The following is a 22500-nucleotide window of genomic DNA, read 5'->3' on the forward strand; positions in this document are numbered from 1 at the left end:
GAAGCTAGACATCAGTAAACACCACCACAGACACCACAAGCACGCCTTCTCCTCGTACTTCCGCCTCACGCGGGAACACGGACGCTCTAAATACTTCGAATTCCAATGCCAGTATATTGTAAACCACGGGTTCTTTAATGCTAGCGGGTCGTCGCGACCCTAGTTAACATCATGGTGCACGTCTCGTGACGGGTGTCACGGCGTAGTTAAATGTATGCGATACATTTCTCAAATATAAGCGCTCAGTCATCTGTACATCATGGTAGGTTCCCACGACGTGCAATATGCGTTCAACTTATCAATGTTCATGTGTCCTGCAGTTCACATTATGACGCGCAGTTAGCTGCGGTCTTCATCGATCCATGAGCCGAGTGATCCACTGCCGAGGGTGACTAACTTGCGTAAGCCGCCGCTGTGCGCGTATACCCGTTCCCCGTAGGGAGGAGCAAGCCGCCGCTTAGAGACGAAGCATAAAGTGTCCTCATTCCACATAGGGCAAGCTGGATGAATCCATTTTACCCAGGACGGCCGAAGCGGCGTGGACCAGGGGAGAACTGAACCTTATACTTCACACCACAGTAAGTCTACGTGTCCTCTTCCACATAGGGCAAGCTAGAACTAACTATCTTACCCAGGACTGCCGAAGCAGCGTGGACCAGGGGAGGAACACACTTTTCATGGAAACGTAAGGCATCCATGACTGCCATAACGTAAGCCGCCGCTGTGCGCGTATACCCGTTCCCCGTAGGGAGGAGCAAGCCGCCGCTTAGAGACGAAGCATAAAGTGTCCTCATTCCACATAGGGCAAGCTGGATGAATCCATTTTACCCAGGACGGCCGAAGCGGCGTGGACCAGGGGAGAACTGAACTTTATACTTCACACCACAGTAAGTCTACGTGTCCTCTTCCACATAGGGCAAGCTAGAACTAACTATCTTACCCAGGACTGCCGAAGCAGCGTGGACCAGGGGAGGAACACACTTTTCATAGAAACGTAAGGCATCCATGACTGCCATAGTGCGTAAGCCGCCGCTGTGCGCGTAAACCCGTTCCCCGTAGGGAGGAGTCAAGCCGCCGCTTAGAGAAGAAGTATGAAGTGTCCTCTTCCACATAGGGCAAGCTAGAATGAACTATCTTACCCAGGACCGCCGAAGCAGCGTGGACCAGGGGAGAACTGAACTTTATACTTCACACCACAGTATTGAGTAATGTGCCCTCTTCCACATAGGGCAAGCTGGAATGTTCCATTTTACCCAGGACGGCCGAAGCGGCGTGGACCAGTGGAGGACTACACAATCATGAGGTTTGATATCGACTTGTGTGTTTCAATAGGATACCGATGGTATGGTTTGAACCGATTTGATTTAGCCATTCTGAAGTCATCACTTGGTTGAAGCGCTGAACTAGGGAGGCATCGTTTACATATATATTGGTTTTCGCATGCTCTACTAGGTTAATGTCATGAGGTTGGCTATCGAGCATGCCCAAGTGATGACTTGATTGTGTGCTTGCTTGAATTCTTCACATTTCATACCATCGGTTAGTTGTCGAATCATTCCTCGATCATAACCTTCGTTCTTGGTTCATGTATGCTCTCTTCCACATAGGGCAAGCTAGAATTAACTATCTTACCCAGGACCGCCGAAGCAGCGTGGACCAGGGGAGAACTATACTTTGTCTTGTATGCCCTCTTCCACATAGGGCAAGCTAGAACTAACTATCTTACCCAGGACCGCCGAAGCAGCGTGGACCAGTGGAGGACTATACTTTGTTCATAACACCACAGTATTGAGTAATGTGCCCTCTTCCACATAGGGCAAGCTAGAATGAACTATCTTACCCAGGACCGCCGGAGCAGTGTGGACCAGTGGAGGACTACACAATCATGAGGTTTGATATCGACTTGTGTGTTTCAATAGGGTACCGATGGTATGTTTTGAACCGATTTGATTTAGCCATTCTGAAGTCATCACTTGGTTGAAGCGCTGAACTAGGGAGGGGCATCGTTTACATATATATTGGTTTTCGCATGCTCTACTAGGTTAATGTCATGAGGTTGGCTATCGAGCATGCCCAAGTGATGACTTGATTGTGTGCTTGCTTGAATTCTTCACATTTCATACCATCGGTTAGTTGTCGAATCATTCCTCGATCATAACCTTCGTTCTTGGTTCATGTATGCTCTCTTCCACATAGGGCAAGCTAGAATTAACTATCTTACCCAGGACCGCCGAAGCAGCGTGGACCAGGGGAGAACTATACTTTGTCTTGTATGCCCTCTTCCACATAGGGCAAGCTAGAATTAACTATCTTACCCAGGACTGCAAAGCAGCGTGGACCAGTGGAGGACTATACTTTGTTCATTACACCACAGTATTAAGTATGGTGTCCTCTTCCACCATAGGGCAAGCTAGAACTAACTATCTTACCCAGGACCGCCGAAGCAGTGTGGACCAGGGGAGGACTATACTTTATACTTCACACACTAGCCATACTGAAGTCATCACTTGGTTGAAGCGCTGAACTACGGCGGGGTAATCGTTTACAGGTTATAATCATATAGCTGCATGCTCATTAGTAGATAATGGAATATTGTATGGCAATATGAGCATGCCCAAGTGATGACTTTGTTTCAAGCTCAACAGGTAGGGTATTGAGTCCTCTTCCACATAGGGCAAGCTAGAATGAACTATCTTACCCAGGACCGCCGGAGCAGCGTGGACCAGTGGAGGACTATACCTTGTCCATTACACCACAGTATTAAGTATTGTGTCCTCTTCCACATAGGGCAAGCTAGAATTAACTATCTTACCCAGGACCGCCGAAGCAGCGTGGACCAGATGAGGACTATACTTTATACTTCACACCACAGTTTTGAGTACGCCTTGCATGAAGTATCTAGTTTGAACCACGAGGGCTCACAATGTAGAACCGCGAGGGCTCTAGTACCGATTCTCTCGGTACGGCTTGGTCCGTGTTCCTTTATGCTTGTACTCTAAGTATTAAGTATTGTGTCCTCTTCCACATAAGGCAAGCTAGAACTAACTATCTTACCCAGGACCGCCGAAGCAGTGTGGACCAGGGGAGGACTATACTTTATACTTCACACACTAGCCATACTGAAGTCATCACTTGGTGGGGGTGAACTACGGCGGTATCTATCGTTTTGGTTCGGTCTATATAGGGTCGCTTGCATGCTCATTCGAATATAATGTAATTGTGTATGGCAATATGAGCATGCCCAAGTGATGACTTTGTTTCAAGCTCAACAGGTAGGGTATTGAGTCCTCTTCCACATAGGGCAAGCTAGAATGAACTATCTTACCCAGGACCGCCGGAGCAGCGTGGACCAGTGGAGGACTCTATACTTTATACTTCACACCACAGTATTGAGTACGACTTGCATAAAGCCCCTAATGAGAACCACGAGGGCTCTCTCAATGTAGAACCACGAGGGCTCTAGTACCGATTCTCTCGGTACGGCTTGGTCCGTGTTCCTTTATGCTTGTACTCTTAGAAAGCCTCAACCCGGAGGTCTTGACTTTGATTGTCATAGTTGGACTACGACGGGGCATCCGACCATTGCTGATCGAACACCCCTGATTCATCATCTTTCGGGTAGGCGGTGCGCGCACCTCCGACGCGGAAGTCTCAACCCGGAGGTCTTGACTTTGTATTGTCATAGTTGGACTACGACGGGGTATCCGACTCATCGAATACCCCAGAAGCACACCATCTTTCGGGTAGGCGGTACGCGTACCTCCGGACGCGGAAAGTCTCAACCCGGAGGTCTTGACTTTGGTTGTCATAGTTGGACTATGACGGGGCATCCGACCATTGCTGATCGAACACCCCTGTTACACCATCTTTCGGATAGGCGGTGCGCGACACCACCGACGCGGAAAGTCTCAACCCGGAGGTCTTGACTTTGTATTGTTGGATAGTCCTCTTCCACTATAGGGCAAGCTGGAAATATTCCATTTTACCCAGGACTGCCGAGGCAGCGTGGACCAGGGGAGAACTTCACGGAATCTTCAGGCATCCATGATTGCCATAGTGCGTAAGCCGCCGCTGTGTGCGTCAACTCATTCCCCGTGAGGAGGAGTCTAGCCGCCGCTAAAAGACGAAGCATTAAGTGTCCTCATTCCACTATAGGGCAAGCTAGAATGAACTATCTTACCCAGGACCGCCGAAGCAGCGTGGACCAGGCGAGGACTACTTTATACTTCACACCACAGTATTGAGTACGACTTGCATAAAGCCCCTAATGAGAACCACGAGGGCTCTCTCAATGTAGAACCACAAGGGCTCTAGTACCGATTCTCTCGGTACGGCTTGGTCCGTGTTCCTTTATGCTTGTACTCGCGGAAAGTCTCAACCCGGAGGTCTTGACTTTGATTGTCATAGTTGGACTACGACGGGGCATCCGACCATTGCTGATCGAACACCCCTGATTCATCATCTTTCGGGTAGGCGGTGCGCGCACCTCCGACGCGGAAGTCTCAACCCGGAGGTCTTGACTTTGTATTGTCATAGTTGGACTACGACGGGGTATCCGACTCATCGAATACCCCAGAAGCACACCATCTTTCGGGTAGGCGGTACGCGTACCTCCGGACGCGGAAAGTCTCAACCCGGAGGTCTTGACTTTGATTGTCATAGTTGGACTACGACGGGGCATCCGACCATTGCTGATCGGACACCCCTGATTCACCATCTTTCGGGTAGGCGGTACGCGTACCTCCGGACGCGGAAAGTCTCAACCCGGAGGTTCGGACTTAGAGTTTTTCCCATTTAAAAGTTTTTCTCTTAGCCATACTGAAGTCATCACTTGGCGAACGATTGAACTAGGGCGGGTTAATCGTTTATAGGTATCATGTGGTTTGCATGCTCTCTTAGGTTAATGTCATGTGGTTGGCTATCGAGCATGCCCAAGTGATGACTTTGTTTCACGCTTGCTTGATTTCTTCATGATTCCCTGTTATATAGTGTATTCATTCGAGAACAGGGAATCTTTGGTTTTGCTCAACAGGTATTGGATGTCAACTTGGTATCTAGATCGCATTAAGTCTCAACCCGCAGGTTCGGACTTCTGTTTATTTGGCCAATGTATGTATAAGGCAACTTGTGCCTAAGTCTCAACCCGCAGGTTCGGACTTGTGTATTTGTTCGAAGTTATATATAAGGCAACTTGTGCCTAAGTCTCAACCCGCAGGTTCGGACTTGTGTATTTGTTCGAAGTTATATATAAGGCAACTTGTGCCTAAGTCTCAACCCGCAGGTTCGGACTTCATAGTGTTTCGTCAATGTTCATATGGCAACTTGTGCCGAAGTCTCAACCCGCAGGTTCGGACTTCTAACGTGTTTCGTCAACTATCATATGGCAACTTGTGCCTAAGTCTCAACCCGCAGGTTCGGACTTGTGTATTTGTTCGAAGTTTTATATAAGGCAACTTGTGCCTAAGTCTCAACCCGCAGGTTCGGACTTCTATAGTGTTTCGTCAATTATCATATGGCAACTTGTGCCGAAGTCTCAACCCGCAGGTTCGGACTTCTATAGTGTTTCGTCAATTATCATATGGCAACTTGTGCCGAAGTCTCAACCCGCAGGTTCGGACTTCTGGAAGGATCACTTGGCCACTAATGATCCTTCCGCAGGTTCACCTACGGAAACCTTGTTACGACTTTTACTTCCTCTAAATCATCAAGTTCGGTCAACTTCGATAAAGCAGACGCGGTTCACGAGGATCCAGCGAACGATCATCTCCAAAAACCTCACTAAATAATCCATCGGTAGTAGCGACGGGCGGTGTGTACAAAGGGCAGGGACGTATTCAACGCTGGCTGATGACCAGCACTTACTAGAAGTTCCGAGTTCATATGGACCATTGCAATCCATAATCCCTACTAAGTGAGTATTTGAGTGATTTCCCGTTCCTCTCGGAATAGGAGACACGCTGCTACCCACATTGTAGCACGCGTGTAGCCCAGAACATCTAAGGGCATCACGGACCTGTTATCGCTCGATCTCATTTTGCTAAACACAAATTGTCCTGCTAAGCAGCGTACCGTAAGTGCACTTGCGCACACGAACAGCGAAGGTGTCAGGTCATACTCCACCGAAAGGTCCTAACCCGTTCCAATCGGCATCGACGCATTAACGCTGACTGCGTTCTAGTTAGCATATGTGAGTCACGTTCGTTATCGGAATTAACCAGACAAATCAATCCACGAACTAAGAACGGCCATGCACCACTACCCTTAAATTTGAGAAAGAGCTATTAATCTGTCTCACCTCCATAAGTTCGGACCTGGTAAGTTTTCCCGTGTTGAGTCAAATTGAACCGCAAGCTCCATTTCATTGTGGTGCCCTTCCGTCAATTCCTTTAAGTTTCAACTTTGCAACCATACTTCCCCCGGAACCTGACTTTGGTTTCCCGGAAGCTACTGAGAGCACCTGGTTGTAGCGTCTCCCAATTGCTAGTTGGCATCGTTTACGGTTAGAACTAGGGCGGTATCTAATCGCCTTCGATCCTCTAACTTTCGTTCTTGATTAAAGAAAGCATCCTTGACAAATGCCTTCGCTTTAGTTAGTCTTACGACGGTCTACGAATTTCACCTCTCGCGCCGTAATACTAGTGTCCCCAACTACTTCTGTTAATCATTACCTCCGGTCTGAGTACAAACCAATGAAAGATTAGACCAAGGTCGTATTCCATTATTCCATGCAAGATTATTCTAGGGCGTTTGGGCACCCTGCTTTAAGCACTCTAATTTGTTCAAGGTAAACGTGAGCGGTCGAGCTCTATGTTACACTTGCACCCGTTGAAGGGCACACCATGACACAGACTTGGTGCCCTACCACACCATTGAGTCGCAACCAGATTCCGACTTGGCCCACCGACCACGGGTTGACCGGGTCGGCGGAGCCGGACTGTGTTGGACAAGTATCAACTTCGAACGTTTTAACCGCAACAATTTTAATATACGCTAGTGGAGCTGGAATTACCGCGGCTGCTGGCACCAGACTTGCCCTCCACTTGATCCTCGTAGAAGGATTTATGCTCTACTCATTCCAATTATGAAACATCATTAAAGAGTTTCATATTGTTATTTCTCGTCACTACCTCCCCGTCCCGGGATTGGGTAATTTACGCGCCTGCTGCCTTCCTTGGATGTGGTAGCCATTTCTCAGGCTCCCTCTCCGGAATCGAACCCTGATTCCCCGTTACCCGTTGCAACCATGGTAGTCCTCTATACTACCATCCATAGTTGATAGGGCAGATATTTGCGAGATCTGTCGTCGGTGCGAGACCATACGATCAGCATCATTATCCAGACTTCAACTCAATGACACGGAGAACCCGCGATTGGTTTGACTAATAAGTGCACCAGTTCCCGCGAGGGTCCTGGCATGTTGCATGTATTAGCTCTAGATTTTCCACAGTTATCCAAGTAACTAGGTTGATGATCTCGTAAATTATAGCTGTTATACTGAGCCTTATGCGGTTTCACATTAAATCTGTTTGTACTTAGACATGCATGGCTTAACCTTTGAGACGAGCGTATATTACTGGTAGGATCAACCAGAATTCCGACTTTGCGTTCGAATGTTCATTGTCCCATTGCACCCGGAGGAGCAAACACCACGTTCTATATGTTGTCAAGTCCGGTAGCACACGGGAGGCGAGCCCCCGTGCGAACCTCATTGCCCTCGTATCACACACACACCCGATGCACCGGACAGGCACTTGAGCGGCATTCGACTCCGCTAAGCGCTCGTGCGCCCGATTGTGCATGCGCTGACGGGGCCTTCATACCCCTACCACAGCGACCTTATGCCAAACTTCCATGAATACTTAGGTGAGCTGACAAGGGCCTTCATTTCCCTACCATCAACTAAAGGACACGCTAGGCGCGTCCGATCATTGCAACTGCGGGGCTTTCATACCCCAATCACCACAGTACGCAATTCACCAGAGTTTAATCACAACCCCCCCGGACATGGCACACTATTAACTTGCAACAAAACTTAGTGTGTGCCGGGCACATCGGTTCCACAAAATCATTCCCGATGTACCCCAATTGGGGTTGCGAACGCATTCACGGTCCTCTGACACACCCAACCAAGCGTGGATACTACATACCTCAAACACCCAGTACACTAACAGACAAATCAACATATGGTTGCTTTCCCCCAGACATTTGCCAATCACTTGGCACCCGGACGGGAACTCGCTCCTGATTGCGCCAATGCCACCCATTTGCCAAGAGCGAGTTCTGTATGTAGATTTCATTTGGAAAGACAACCGTGTACTGGATATTCTATCCGACGATTACAGATGACGAGTACGAGACTCGACTACACTCACGGATAATACATTTTGGGTCGAGATTGCTTTCGGGGTTTTCGATTGGTCTTGCGCTTGTAAACGTATAACTTTGACTTGTGGTAACCTCGGTATGTTAGTCGATCACGTGGTTGTGAACTGGTAAGGGTGGGCAATCTGTTCACTTGCACTCTGGGTAGGAATAGGTGAGCGCTATAGGTTAAGATCATTGTATGGTTCCATCGTGATGACTTTCGCTAGATAGTAGGATGTTTGGATAGTTATAACGTTTTTGGCCATTTGTTCATAGTGTTCGGTTCATTGAGGAATTCGATTGGTCTTTGCTTCACACACGTGGTCGATCACTTGGATGTGAACTAGGGTGAGAATAAGGTGTTCACTAGTGCTCTTAGGTTTTGGATCAGTACTGAGCACTTGATTGGTTTCGCATAATATGTATCCATAGTGATGACTCTTTCCAGCTTAAGATTTCGTTACCAGTTTCGAATCCTCCCCACGTTCGCTTTTACTTGGTTAGGTTTTCGAGTGTAGATTTGAAAGCAATCTCATGTATGTATCCCATCTGATATAAGCCACTGACAGTTCATGTCACCTCGTTCAACTCTCGCTGGGTCACAGAAGTATGTTACTGCGCCCATTATCCCTACTCGGATAGGTTCGGTTCGTTCGTTTTATACTACGGTGAGTAAACTCAATTTGTGCATCGCATAGCCATGGAAAGCAAGCTTTCGCGGGCCTCTTCGACTGTTTTGATACGAGCTGTGCCCGTGATGCTTGTCATCCCAGGATACTAGACCCCTTTGGACGACCGCATGACCATCAGAAAGTAAATTCCACGTTCGATTTGGGGTGTGAACCCCGAACATAAAGTCTTTGTGTAGAACCACGAGGGCTCTATAGTACCGATTCTCTCGGTACGCTTGGTCCGTGTTCCTTTATGTTCGTACTCTTGTGAATAAGATTCACGTTCGTTTTGGGATATTTGCTACTGTCACCGTTTGAGTACTATGGGGCTTGAACCCCTAACATAAAGTCTTTGTGTAGAACCACGAGGGTTCTATAGTACCGATTCTCTCGGTACGCTTGGTCCGTGTTCCTTTATGTTCGTACTCTTGTGTGTATAATATTCATGTTCGGTTTGGGATATTTGCTACATTCACCAGGGTCCCGTTCTTCATACAAGTCTGCCTTGCTAATGTGGTAACTTTATAGTGTAGTTCTGACATCCCAATTTTGGGACTTAGCCGATTTTTCGTATATTTCCATATGACCCATAGGGTCCCTTTCTTCATACAAGCTTGCCTAGGGCGATCGGTCAAAACTTGTCTTACTATTCGATTGGTCTTCGCACTTTCACCCTAGGCAGTTCGCCTAGGTCTGTCTTCTTGAGGAGGCCAAAACCCGAAATAAGGAGGTTCGGCCGACCCTGAAACCTCCCCTGTCTGAACTACACTAACCCGATTTTTCAGGGTCCTCAGCGCCATACAACTTTGCCTAGGTCACTTGTACTCTTGACTTAGGCCATCCGACTTGGTCCGTGTTTCTTCCTAGGGTTCACCTAGGTACTTTGCCTTGCTTGATGTGGTAACTTTTTAGTGTAGTTCAGACATCCTAATTTTGGGACTTAGCCGATTTTTCATGTATTTCCATATGACCCATAGGGTCCCTTTCTTCATACAAGCTTGCCTAGGGCGATCGGTCAAAACTTGTCTTACTATTCGATTGGTCTTCGCACTTTCACCCTAGGCAGTTCGCCTAGGTCTGTCTTCTTGAGGAGGCCAAAACCCGAAATAAGGAGGTCCAGCCGACCCTGAAACCTCCCCTGTCTTAACTACACTAACCCGATTTTTCATGGTCCTTAGCGCCATACAACTTTGCCTAGGTCACTTGTACTCTTGACTTAGGCCATCTGACTTGGTCCGTGTTTCTTCCTAGGGTTCACCTAGGTACTTTGCCTTGCTTGATGTGGTAACTTTTTAGTGTAGTTCAGACATCCCAATTTCGGGACTTAGCCGATTTTTCGTATATTTCCATATGACCCATAGGGTCCCTTTCTTCATACAAGCTTGCCTAGGGCGATCGGTCAAAACTTGTCTTACTATTCGATTGGTCTTCGCACTTTCACCCTAGGCACTTTGCCTAGGTCTGTCTTCTTGAGGAGGCCAAAACCCGAAATAAGGAGGTTCAGCCGACCCAGAAACCTCCCCTGTCTGAACTACACTAACCCGATTTTTCAGGGTCCTCAGCGCCATACAACTTTGCCTAGGTCACTTGTACTCTTGACTTAGGCCATCTGACTTGGTCCGTGTTTCTTCCTAGGGTTCACCTAGGTACTTTGCCTTGCTTGCTGTGGTAACTTTTTAGTGTAGTTCAGACATCCCAATTTTGGGACTTAGCCGATTTTTCATGTATTTCCATATGACCCATAGGGTCCCTTTCTTCATACAAGCTTGCCTAGGGCGATCGGTCAAAACTTGTCTTACTATTCGATTGGTCTTCGCACTTTCACCCTAGGCAGTTTGCCTAGGTGTAGCTTCTTGAGGAGGTCAAAACCCAAAATAAGGAGGTTCAGCCGACCCAAAAACCTCCCCTGTCTAAACTACACTAACCAGATTTTTCAGGGTCCTCACCGTCATACAACTTTGCCTAGGTCACTTGCACTCTTGACTTAGGCCATCTGACTTGGTCCGTGTTTCTTGCTAGGGTTCACCTAGGTAGTTTGCCTTGCTTGATGTGGTAACTTTTTAGTGTAGTTCTGACATCCCAATTTTGGGACTTAGCCGATTTTTCATGTATTTCCATATGACCCATAGGGTCCCTTTCTTCATACAAGCTTGCCTAGGGCGATCGGTCAAAACTTGTCTTACTATTCGATTGGTCTTCGCACTTTCACCCTAGGCAGTTTGCCTAGGTGTAGCTTCTTGAGGAGGTCAAAACCCAAAATAAGGAGGTTCAGCCGACCCAAAAACCTCCCCTGTCTAAACTACACTAACCAGATTTTTCAGGGTCCTCACCGTCATACAACTTTGCCTAGGTCACTTGCACTCTTGACTTAGGCCATCTGACTTGGTCCGTGTTTCTTGCTAGGGTTCACCTAGGTAGTTTGCCTTGCTTGATGTGGTAACTTTTTAGTGTAGTTCTGACATCCCAATTTTGGGACTTAGCCGATTTTTCATGTATTTCCATATGACCCTTAGGGTCCCTTTCTTCATACAAGCTTGCCTAGGGCGATCGGTCAAAACTTGTCTTACTATTCGATTGGTCTTCGCACTTTCACCCTAGGCAGTTTGCCTAGGTGTAGCTTCTTGATGAGGCCAAAACCCAAAATAAGGGGGTTCGGCCGACCCAAAAACCTACCCTGTCTAAACTACACTAACCAGATTTTTCAGGGTCCTCAGCGCCATACAACTTTGCCTAGGTCACTTGTTCTATTGACTTAGGCCATCTGACTTGGTCCGTGTTTCTTCCTAGGGTTCACCTAGGTACTTTGCCTTGCTTGGTGTGGTAACTTTTTAGTGTAGTTCTGACATCCTCATTTTGGGACTTAGCCGATTTTTCGTAAAATACCATATGACCCATATGGGTCCTCTCCTTCATATAAGTTTGCCTTGCTTGGTATGGTAACATTTGAGTGTAGTTCTGACATCATCATTTTGGGACTTAGCCGATTTTTCGTAAAATACCATATGACCCATATGGGTCCTTTGCTTCATATAAGTTTGCCTTGCTTGGTGTGGTAACATTTGAGTGTAGTTCTGACATCCCCATTTTGGGACTTAGCCGATTTTTCGTAAAATACCATATGATCCATCAGGGTCCTTTGCTTCATATAAGTTTGCCTTGCTTGGTGTGGTAACATTTGAGTGTAGTTCTGACATCCCCATTTTGGGACTTAGCCGATTTTTCGATCCATACCATATGACCCATCAGGGTCCTTTGCTTCATATAAGTTTGCCTTGCTTGGTGTGGTAACATTTGAGTGTAGTTCTGACATCCCCATTTTGGGACTTAGCCGATTTTTCGTAAAATACCATATGACCCATCAGGGTCCTTGCCTTCATATAAGTTTGCCTTGCTTGGTGTGGTAACATTTGAGTGTAGTTCTGACATCCCCATTTTGGGACTTAGCCGATTTTTCGATCCATACCATATGACCCATCAGGGTCCTTTCCTTCATATAAGTTTGCCTTGCTTGGTGTGGTAACATTTGAGTGTAGTTCTGACATCCCCATTTTGGGACTTAGCCGATTTTTCGTAAAATACCATATGACCCATCAGGGTCCTTTCCTTCATATAAGTTTGCCTTGCTTGGTGTGGTAACATTTGAGTGTAGTTCTGACATCCCTATTTTGGGACTTAGCCGATTTTTCGTAAAATACCATATGACCCATCAGGGTCCTTTCCTTCATATAAGTTTGCCTTGCTTGGTGTGGTAACATTTGAGTGTAGTTCTGACATCCCCATTTTGGGACTTAGCCGATTTTTCGTAAAATACCATATGACCCATCAGGGTCCTATCCTTCATATAAGTTTGCCTTGCTTGGTGTGGTAACATTTGAGTGTAGTTCTGACATCCCCATTTTGGGACTTAGCCGATTTTTCGTAAAATACCATATGACCCATCAGGGTCCTTTGCTTCATATAAGTTTGCCTTGCTTGGTGTGGTAACATTTGAGTGTAGTTCTGACATCCCCATTTTGGGACTTAGCCGATTTTTCGATCCATACCATATGACCCATCAGGGTCCTTTGCTTCATATAAGTTTGCCTTGCTTGGTGTGGTAACATTTGAGTGTAGTTCTGACATCCCCATTTTGGGACTTAGCCGATTTTTCGTAAAATACCATATGACCCATCAGGGTCCTTTGCTTCATATAAGTTTGCCTTGCTTGGTGTGGTAACATTTAAGTGTAGTTCTGACATCCCCATTTTGGGACTTAGCCGATTTTTCGTAAAATACCATATGACCCATCAGGGTCCTTTCCTTCATATAAGTTTGCCTTGCTTGGTGTGGTAACATTTGAGTGTAGTTCTGACATCCCCATTTTGGGACTTAGCCGATTTTTCGTAAAATACCATATGACCCATCAGGGTCCTTTCCTTCATATAAGTTTGCCTTGCTTGGTGTGGTAACATTTGAGTGTAGTTCTGACATCCCCATTTTGGGACTTAGCCGATTTTTCGATCCATCCTATATGACCCATCAGGGTCCTTTGCTTCATATAAGTTTGCCTTGCTTGGTGTGGTAACATTTGAGTGTAGTTCTGACATCCCCATTTTGGGACTTAGCCGATTTTTCGTAAAATACCATATGACCCATCAGGGTCCTTTCCTTCATATAAGTTTGCCTTGCTTGGTGTGGTAACATTTGAGTGTAGTTCTGACATCCCCATTTTGGGACTTAGCCGATTTTTCGATCAATACCATATGACCCATCAGGGTCCTTTGCTTCATATAAGTTTGCCTTGCTTGATGTGGTAACACATGAGTGTAGTTCTGACATCCCCATTTTGGGACTTAGCCGATTTTTCGATCCATCCCATATGACCCATCAGGGTCCTTTTTCTTCATATAAGTTTCCCAAGACTTAGTGCTTTTTTCCTTTGGACACCAATATCACCCTTGCGGGTATCTTTGATCTTCTCACTTTGTATTGGCCGAATGTAGGTCTTGCCATGCCAAACATATAATTGTTCTACACCAAGTCTCTATCTCGTACCGCCAGCTCGGTACATTCGATTAACCTGCCCTTAAGGCACCCGGGACTTAGCCATTTTTTCACATTTTTCATGATTTTGAGGCAACTTTTCTCGACTTTGTCACCTTATATCACCAAGATCCTTTCCCTTTAGCGCTTCACTCTGTTCGTATGATATTTAGCGCTGACTATCACCTTTCTATCGCTGAGCTCAACTTCTTATTCGGTGCCATAGAGCCAGAGATATTTGGTGTATGCTGTTATAAGGGAAGTTTGTCACTTTTCCAAAGGCCCACTTTGGGACGCCCATATCTCACCTTCAGGTATCTTCGATCTTCTTGTCGTCTATGGACGAAACTTAGGTCTTGTCTTGGCCAACTTATAAATGTTCTACGGCCAAGCCGTATCTCTTACCGCCAGCCCGGTATTTTTGGACTTAGTCGGATTTTCGCCTCTCGTGGTAACAATTTCTGACTTTGACTCACAATAACACCCGAACGGTCACATGCTAGCGCTTTGCTTGGTAGGAATTATAGTTAGCGCTACCTTTTCTCTTTCCATCGATACCTTGTTCGTTCCATTCCATGCCATACAGCCGAAGTTATGATGTTTCCCGTTTTCCATATCATGTGGAGCTTATGCTCTGGGAAAACCATCTAACACCTGTACCACCCTTTTGGGTACCACCGATCTCGTCACTATGTTCGGGCCAAATATAGGTTATAACATGCCCAACATATAATTGTTCTACACCAAGTCTCTATCTCTTACCGCCTGCTCGGTATTTTACTCGTAAGTCCAAATTTCACAACTTGTACTTTTTGGCCCAATGTACTCGAGTTTCAATTTTGGTAACATTTTTCGACTTTGACACTTAATAACTTCCAAATCATGCTAGTTAGCGCTTTGCTTTCTTCTAGTCGTATCTAGCGCTGGGTGTTACCTTTCCAAAACATATCCTAGCTTAACAATCCATGCCATACAGCCGGAGCTATACGGTGCACAAGTCAAATCCATTTTAGCCATGTTTCATTTTTGCTAATTTTTGACCACTCGTATCACCCTTCCAGAGTGGTCCGATCTTCTCGCTCTCTATGGACGACTTTTAGGTCTCGTAGAGGCAAACTTATAAGTATTCTACGTCAACCCGCTATCTCTTACCGCCTGCTCGGTATTCTTGGTCTTGTGTGATTTTTGGAAATTTTGGTATTATTTTTCCACTTTGTCGCTTAATAACTCAGTTTTGCTCAACACTTAGCGCTTCGGTTGTTTGGGATTATAGTTAGCGCTCGGTTCGACCTTTCCAACACTGATCTAAGCTTGTCGATCCGTTCCATACAGCCTGAGTTATTCGCGATACCGTGTTTCAATCCATTTCTCAAGTCTCGTTTTGGTCCAACTTTGAACCAGCCATATCACCCTGATGGGTACCTCCGATCTTCTCGCTCTATATTGGCCAAAGTTAGGTCTTGTGGTAACGTACTTATGATTGTTCTACGCCGTGTTCGTAGCTCTTATCGTTCGCCCGCTATTTTCGATCATAAGGTGAATTTTCGCCTCTAAACCACCATTTTTCACCTTTGCCCTCTAATATGACCGACTTGCTCAACACCTAGCGCTACGCTTGGTAGGACACATAGCTAGCGCTCGTCAAGACCTTTCCAACGCATATCCAAGCTTTCCGATCCGAGCCATACAGCCTGAGCTATAGGCGATACCGTTTTTCCCATTTTCTTGGTCACACGCACTTTAGGGTACCCCTTTTTGCCTTTGACCCTTAATACCTCCTCCGGGTCACTAGTAGGCGCTCAGCTTGGTAGGATACATAGCTAGAGCAGGCCTTCACCTTTCCAAAACTGCCTCAAGTGTACCGATCCGACATCTAGAACCAAAGTTATGGTCATTCCCATCATGCTCTACTTTCATGGTCAACCTCCACCAAGCACACCTAGGTTGGACCAACTTTCACCAACTCATCTCGAACCCCAAATTTGCTTCGACCTACTAGGTTTCCCTAGTAAAGTGGTCAAAACATCCATTACAACACGACTGGTCTTTCTGGTGGTCGACCTAGGCGACTTTGTTCGACGACCACCACCCCATGGAACTAAAAGACGTCCCTTGATACGGACCACCGATACATTTTCCGGCCTGTCTAAACTACACTCATCGAAATTTTTTTGGGTCCCCACCGTCATACAAGTTTGCCTAGGTCAAGTTTTTCTTCCGGATCGGCCGCGGACCTCACTTTTCATTATCTAGGGAGGCCATAGGGCCCCAAAAGGGGTTTTTTAAAATTTTCGACACTTTCGACTTTGGTCGGATTTTTTCCGATTTTGGTCCGACCTAGGGACTTGGTGGTCCAAGGAGCCTCGGGACCAAACTTTTTTCTCAGGGGTCCCTACCTCCATACAACTTTGCCTAGGTCAATTTTTTGTTCCAAATCGACCGCGGATTTCACTTTTCAATATCTGGGGCTCGTGTAGAGTCCGAATATGAGGTTTTCTCATTTTTCGACATTTTCGACTTTTTTCGACTTTTTTCGGGTTTTTCGACCTAGGGGTCCGCCGAACAAATTTTGGGTCAAAAATTTTTATTGAACTAGTCGAAAGTACGCAAAAAGATAAGACTTTTTGCCGAAGACACCATGCCCCGGAACCGACTCCTTCCCCTTCAAAATTGGGGACAAACGTGATTTTTGAAACTTTTCCTTAGGGAGCCCAAGACTTAGAAAATTTTCAAATTCTCGATTTTTCGATTGCGAGCTAGCGCTTTGCGGTCTTCGGCAATGTTGTAGATCTCGACGAGATAAGACTTTTTGGTCAAGGGACATTTTGCCCTCCGACCCCTCCTTCCCCCCGCAAATCGCCCACCAAAGTGCAATTTTTGCATTTTCACCTCTTTGCACGCACTGTTCGGCCCAAATGGCCACTTTCTATGGGTCTGAGCGCTTTGCGGTCTTCGGCAAACTTTTAGAGCGTACCAAGCCCTAATTATAATTCTTCTACACCACCTTCGTACCTCTTCATCCCTGGCCGCTATTCGCGTACCAAGGTAATTTTTGTTCATTTTGTCAACATTTTTCATCTTTGACTGCTTATATCGGCCTTGCCATGAACCGATAGCGCTTCGCTGTGTTCTAACGTAAGTTAGTACTGCTCAATACCTTTCCAAATCATGTCTTAGATTGTCATTTGCTTGCATACAGCCGGAGCTATGAGCGATACCGTAAAAAGTACCGAAACTTGGAAAAATCCTTTGATCGCCCATATCCCCCCTTTGGGGGCCAGATATCGAAAAAAGTTCTGATTCAAAAAGTTGCGCATTAACGTGTTCTAGTTATGCCTAGAACATTTCACTTCGCTAGCTGGCCTGCAACTTAGCCGTAATTGGGATTTTAGGGTGTTCTTGGAGGGCCCATTTCCTGCGACTTGGTATCTTTTGGGCCCAATGTTTCTCTAATATCTCCACGAGTTTTCCAGATAGCCTTTTCAAACTTTCAGGGTGCCTAGAACACCTCAAGACCTTTCCAACGCTATGCCGTTTGCCTCGCTCGGACATCTACAGCCAAAGTTATTCGAGGTACACGGTACCTTACCCTGTTTTCTCAGTACTTGGTCGAAAATTTCGATCAGCCATATGACCGACTTGGACAACCCTGAGCGGGTTGGCCCCATATAACTAAACTTTCGTCTCGTGGAGGCAAACTTATAAATATTCCACGTCAACTCGCTATCTCGTACCGCCTTGACGGTATACTTGGTCCAAGGGCCATTTCCAGCGACTTGGTCGCAATTTCGCTCTAAGTTTCGCTAATACCTTCGTCCGTGGACATGGTGATTTTTTGTTCGTATTTTTCCTTGATAGTCCCACTCAAGACTATTCCATACCAGAGCCAAGCGTCCCGCTAAGTGCCATACAGCCTGAGCAGTAATTCATGAAAGGTACCTCTACCAGTTTTTGCCATACTTGGGTACAAACTTTGGATCGCCCATATCTCCACTTTGGAGGCCAGCCAGCACCTTGGCCTCATATACTTTTTTGTTGGTCATACCATGCACCAAATATAATTGTTCTACGCCAACTTGCTATCTCTTCTCCAACTTGCCGTTATTCTTGGTCCAAGTCCCATTTCATTCGTTTTTGGACCCATTTTGCTATATGTTTCACTAATAGCTTCGGCCATGGACAAGCTGATCTTCTATTTGTATTTTTCCTTGATAGTCCCACTCAAGACCATTCCAAAACACACCGCAGCTTGTCGCTCGGTGGCAAACTGACCGAGTTATAATTCATGAAAGGTACCTCAACTTGGTACACCACGTGGTCGGCCCAAACCATAAACCGACCAAACGACCGACTTGGAGCACCCTGACCGGGTTGGCCCCATATAATGAAAGTTGCGTCTCTACACGCCCAACTTATGAATATTCTACGCCAAGTCGCTATCTCTTACCGGTAAGCCGGTATTCACCTTCCAAGGGGGATTTTGGTCAAGTGCCATTTCCTGCGACTTGGTCCCCGAATACGACCATCATCACCTAATATCTCCGTGGTCTTTCAACTCAGCCTCATGAAACTTTCAGGGTACATAGGTCTCCCCGAGACCTTTCCAACGGTGAGCCGTTTGCCTCGCTCGGCCATATACAGCCGAAGTTATTAATGGTACTTGGTACCTTACCCTGTTTTTTCCATACTTGTTCGTACTTGGGTACAAACTTTGTATCGCCCATATCTCCACTTTGGAGGCCAGCCAGCACCTTGGCCCCAAATACTTTTTTGTTGGTCATACTATGCCAAAAATATAAATGTTCTACGTCAACTTGCTATCTCTTCTCCAACTTGCCGTTATTCTTGGTCCAAGTCCCATTTCATTCGTTTTTGGACCCATTTTGCTATATGTTTCACTAATAGCTTCGGCCATGGACAAGCTGATTTTCTATTTGTATTTTTGCTCGATAGTCCCACTCAAGACTATTCCAAATCACATCGCAACTTGTCGCTCGGTGGCAAACTGACCGAGTTATAATTCATGAAAGGTACCTCTTCTTGGTACACCACATGGTCGGCCCAAACCATAAACCGACCAAACGACCGACTTGGAGCACCCTGACCGGGTTGCCCCCATATAATGAAAGTTGCGTCTTTACACGCCCAACTTATGAATATTCTACGCCAAGTCGCTATCTCTTACCGGTAAGCCGGTATTCACCTTCCAAGCGTGATTTTGGTCAAGTGCCATTTCCTGCGACTTGGTCCCCGAATTGGACCATCATCACCTAATATCTCCGTGGTCTTTCAACTCAGCCTCATGAAACTTTCAGGGTAGATAGGTCTCCCCAATACCTTTCCAACGATATGCGGTTTGCCTCGCTAGGCCATCTACAGCCGAAGTTATTCATGGTACTTGGTACCTTACCCTGTTTTTTCCATACTTGTTCATACTTGGGTACAAACTTTGAATCGCCCATATCACCACTTTGGAGGCCAGCCAGCGCCTTGGCCCCATACACATTTTTGTTGGTCATACCACGCACTAGTTATAAATGTTCTACGCAAGCTTGCTATCTCTTCTCCAAATTGCGGTTATTTTTGACTCAAGTCCCATTTCCATAGTTTTTGGTACCAATTTGCTCTATGTTTCGCTAATAGCTTCGCCCAAGGACTTTGTGATTTTTTGTTCGCATTTTTCCTAAATAGTCCCACTCAAGACTATTCCAAATCACACCTTAGCTTGTCGCTCAGTGCCATACAGCCAGAGTTTTAATTCATGAAAGGTACATAACCTTGGTACACCAAGTGGTCGGTCCAAACCATCAACCAACCATATGACCGACTTCGAGTCGAGCTAGCGGCTAGGCTCAATATAATGAAATGCGTGTCTTGATGCGGGCTACTGACGGTCTGAACAATGTAGCTCGCTAGCTCGTCTCTAAACTTGTGTTTTGGTCGAATATTGGGTGTTCATGTACCACTTCGGGTAACATGGACTTTGGTGCAACTTTACCACTTGTGCACTTAATTACTTCCCGGTCATTCAAGTCTTTGCCTTCATACTTTCAGGGTAGTTAGGTCTCGTCGAGACCTTTCCATACATATGCCAAACTCATCGATCGGACATCTATAGCCCGAGTTATTCGCGGTACACCGTACCTTACCCTGTTTTTTCCTCAATTGGGTACAAACCTTGGAACACCCATATCGCCCCTTTAGAGACTAGCTGGCACGTTGGCCTCATATAATGATAAGTGCACCTCAACTAGGGCTACTGACGGTCAGAACATTTCAACTTGCTAGCTCGGGCCCACACTTGTGTTTTTCTCGAATATATGGTTCAAGTGTGCCACTTTGGGCACTTTTGGACATTTTGTCCCCACACAACTTTCTTGCCTTGGTAGATAGGGTCTTGTGTTTTTGGGCAAAAAGATGCACCAAGATATGGTCTAACTTTCGTTCTTGTACCGCAAAGCGCTACCTCCAACACCCGAGGAGATAGAAAGTGATTATGTTCGGTATATCGGTCTTCCATGGCCTACTATGGTAAGCCCCTGCAGGTATGCAACCGAAGGTGCTTGGTACATGTATTTGGTGCAAAATCGGTGCAAAGTAGGTGTTTCCTTGATCGGGCTATAACTTTCTTGGTTGATGTTGGATTGCTTTGCGGTCTTCGGGGGATAGTTAGGGAACATGTTGGCCAACATTTTCTTATTCCTCAGCCTGGCCGTACCTCCTACCGTCTAGGCGGTATTCATGCTCTAAGTTGGAACTTGTGTTCCTTCGGGCAACTTTTCTGACTTTGACGCTTAATATCTTCCGTTCATATGCAGTCTAAGCTCTGCAACTCTCAGGAAAGCTAGTACTACTCATTTCCTTTCCATATCAGTCTTTGGCTTGTCGATCCAATGTCTACAGCCTTAGTTATTCACGTTCCCTGTGAAGGTAGGTTTTTGCCCATTTTCCAGTTCATGTGGTAACATTCCCGGACTTTGCCGGCTTTCTCTTCATGTGGTAACTTGCTTGCTTGTGTGGTAACTTGGAAGTGTATGTCTGACAGACCCAATCTCGGACTTAGCCGATTTTTCTCTTCATATCATATGGATCAATCACTAGGCCATCTTGCTTGCTTGTGTGGTAACTTGAAAGTGTATGTCTGACAGACCCAATCTGGGACTTAGCCGATTTTTCTCTTCATATCATATGGATCCATCACTAGGCCATCTTGCTTGCTTGTGTGGTAACTTGGAAGTGTATTTCTGACAGACCCAATCTCGGACTTAGCCGATTTTTCTCTTCATATCATATGGATCCATCAATACGCCATCTTGCTTGCTTGTGTGGTAACTTGGAAGTGTATGTCTGACAGACCCAATCTCGGACTTAGCCGATTTTTCTCTTCATATCATATGGATCAATCACTAGGCCATCTTGCTTGCTTGTGTGGTAACTTGAAAGTGTATGTCTGACAGACCCAATCTGGGACTTAGCCGATTTTTCTCTTCATATTATATGGATCCTGGACTTAGCCGATTTTTCTCTTCATATCATATGGATCCATCACTAGACCATCTTGCTTGCTTGTGTGGTAACTTGGAAGTGTATTTCTGACAGACCCAATCTCGGACTTAGCCGATTTTTCTCTTCATATCATATGGATCCATCACTAGGCCATCTTGCTTGCTTGTGTGGTAACTTGGAAGTGTATTTCTGACAGACCCAATCTCGGACTTAGCCGATTTTTCTCATCATATTATATGGATCCTGGACTTAGCCGATTTTTAGGTTATTATATATGGATCCTGGACTTAGCCGATTTTTCTCTTCATATAATATGGATCCTGGACTTAGCCGATTATTAGGTTATTATATATGGATCCTGGACTTAGCCGATTTTTCTCTTCATATAATACGGATCCTGGACTTAGCCGATTATTAGGTTATTATATATGGATCCTGGACTTAGCCGATATTTCTCTTCATATGATATGGATCCTGGACTTAGCCGATTTTTCTCTTCATATAATATGGATCCGGGACTTAGCCGATTTTTCTCTTCAAATAATATGGATCCGGGACTTAGCCAATTTTTCTCTTCATGTGGTAACGTATGCCAATCGCTCACAAGTCATGGGATAAGGGTACTTGTGTTCTTCCATCTTCTAAGTCCCGCACGGGGACATCGTGATCGCCCCAAGTCCGGAATAGCGCCAAGTCAAGCCCCACGGTGGCCGTGCAGGACCTGTAAGCGGCGGCCCCACTGACAGCACTAATCCGGACTTAGAAATTATATCTTTCTAATCGAACACCACACACGCAACACCACCATACCACCATCTCCTTGCAAGTACCTAAGTACCCGCAACTCCATGGTGAAGGCAATGTCACTCCATCACCAACCTCTTTGCACTGCAAGCACTTGCGTACCCACAACACTCCGAAGAAGGCAACGGCGCGC

The 22500-nt window shown here is 46.0% G+C and overlaps 1 non-coding gene across 1 annotated transcript; it reads right to left on the reverse strand.

Annotated features, from left to right (window-relative positions):
• Window positions 1-236: 236 nt before the first annotated feature.
• LOC131269902 (5.8S ribosomal RNA) lies at window positions 237-391 on the reverse strand. The gene has a single exon (XR_009179067.1). It is a non-coding gene; the product is annotated as a 5.8S ribosomal RNA (ribosomal RNA).
• Window positions 392-22500: the final 22109 nt, after the last annotated feature.

Source organism: Anopheles coustani (genome assembly GCF_943734705.1).
Source record: "Anopheles coustani chromosome X unlocalized genomic scaffold, idAnoCousDA_361_x.2 X_unloc_107, whole genome shotgun sequence".
Taxonomy (NCBI): Eukaryota; Metazoa; Arthropoda; class Insecta; order Diptera; family Culicidae; genus Anopheles; species Anopheles coustani.